The sequence below is a fragment of the Petaurus breviceps genome, unplaced genomic scaffold (genome assembly GCF_028583685.1).
Source record: "Petaurus breviceps papuanus isolate PSGF00001 unplaced genomic scaffold, PetGlider_PUasm1.0 225, whole genome shotgun sequence".
Classification (NCBI taxonomy): Eukaryota; Metazoa; Chordata; class Mammalia; order Diprotodontia; family Petauridae; genus Petaurus; species Petaurus breviceps.
Genome location: NW_027185889.1, coordinates 11,976,697 through 11,978,602, shown reverse-complemented (window position 1 = coordinate 11,978,602; position 1,906 = coordinate 11,976,697). Strand labels below are relative to the sequence as shown.

The 1,906-nt window shown below is 39.0% G+C and overlaps 1 long non-coding RNA gene across 1 annotated transcript in view; it reads left to right on the top strand.

Annotated features, from left to right (window-relative positions):
• The first annotated feature begins 302 nt into the window (after positions 1-302).
• Positions 303-1,906, top strand: part of LOC138166622 (uncharacterized) — a 6,967-nt gene continuing 5,363 nt past the window's right edge. The window contains exons 1-2 of the long non-coding RNA XR_011169649.1: positions 303-352; positions 1,275-1,320. This is a non-coding gene — a long non-coding RNA (uncharacterized lncRNA). The remainder of the gene's footprint in view (positions 353-1,274; positions 1,321-1,906) is intronic.

The window sequence follows — 1,906 nt, the reverse complement described above, 5'->3', positions numbered from 1 at the left end:
TATTGATGGCAGATGGTTTTTCTCCACATTTCACAGAACCAGAGGATAGACAGGATCAGGAATAACACTGCCTCTATAAGGATGGTGTCTAAATGAAGTAGGTTGGCATGTTTACTCCCAATGAAAGTGTAAACATTAAGCAGTGCTCTCAAGGACCAATGGAGAGCATTTAGGATCATAGATTTAGAGCTAGAAGTCACCCTAGAGGCCGTTTAATGATGATGATGATGGGGGGGGGGGGTTGTTGGCAAAGATACTGGAATCATTTGTCATTTCCTTCTCCTGCTCATTTTTACAGATGAGGAAACTGAGGCAAAGAGGGTTAAGTGACTTGCTCAGGATCACACAGCTAGTAAGTATCTGAAATGAGATTCAGACTCTGGAAGAAGCATCTTCCTCACTCAGAGCCTGACACTCTGTGTGGCACAGCCATTGTGAGTGACACTTAGCTGCACTACCATCATCGTCATCCTCACCTGCTCTTTTTCATTTGCTAGGTGAGTCACAGAGGCCCAGAGAGAAAGGAAACAAGAATTTATTAAGCTCCTACTAAGTGCCAGGCACTGTGTTACTTTGCAAATGTCTCTTTTAATCCTCACAACAACTTTGTGAAATAGGCGATATTATTCTCATTTTTCATTTGAGGAAACTGAGGCAGATAGAACTGAAATGACTTACCCAAGTCACAGTGGGACTAAATAGCTGAGTCAGGATCTGAAACCAGGTTTTCTGACTTTAAATTCAACATTCTTTTGACTATACTCCTCTCCCTTTCTTTACCCATCCTTTCATTTGACCTGTACACTGACTGGTACTGTTAGCGGACAGTGTGGATTTATATATTTCTTTTTCTTTTGAGCAGGGAATTACATGTGTCATCCTGCTGTACACTTATATTTATAATATGCAGTCTCAGAGGTTTGCAAAGAGCTAATTCTCCATGAGTGAGAATGCTCAAAAAATAGATGCACTCAGGAGTTGAAAATGTAATTTCTCAGTTCTTTGTTGTTGTTTCCAGTTAGGATTAAAAAAAAAAAAGAATTAAAGTAATATAACGTCTGTTCCTGCTTCTATTTAGCATCTCTGTGAAGAAAGACCTTCATGTTTTGTCCAAGCATAGTAAGTTTTGCAAAGGCAAATAGAATTTGTTGGACATCTGTTAAATGAGCAGTTGCTAATACAAGATGTGGAAACTTTGAAGGTCAGCTATAAATTTAAATAACCCACTTAGCTGACTGCATGCTTATACTCCATATATATTTTTTTTTCTACAGTGACCCGCATAGAGCACAGGAGAATGGGGTCCATGTCCAAGTCTTGGTAAGTACCTCAAAATATTACCTGCATGGCAAATCTGCCTCAGGTTAATGAATTTAGTTATAATCTTCATCTCCTCCTAATAACTCTCACAGGGAAAAATAGTTAATAAAATAAAACTCAACAATAATATCCTTCAGATATTCAGATCAACACTACCCATTGTTCTCTTGTTCCCTCCATATCCCTCACCCCTCCATGATGCAGTCATGTGAATTTGAGATCTATGAAATATGAGGTTATAAAATGAATTATAGATGTGACAGAGGTTTCAACTATTCCTCAGAGTGCAGCTAGGTAGTAGAGTAGATGAACTGCTGGGTCTGAAGTAAGGAAAATCTGAGTTTGAATTTGTCTTCTGACACTGACTAGCTATGTGACCCTGGGCAAGTCACTTAACTTCTGTTTGCCTCAGTTTCTCAACTATAAAATAGAAGAAATAATAGCACCTACCTCCCACAGTTTTTGTGAGAATCAAATGTGACAATATTTGTAAAGTACTCAGCACAGTGCTTGGGACATAATAGGCACTTGAATCTATCCCTTCCTTCCTTCCTTCCTTCCTTCCTTCCTTCCTTCCTTCCTTCCT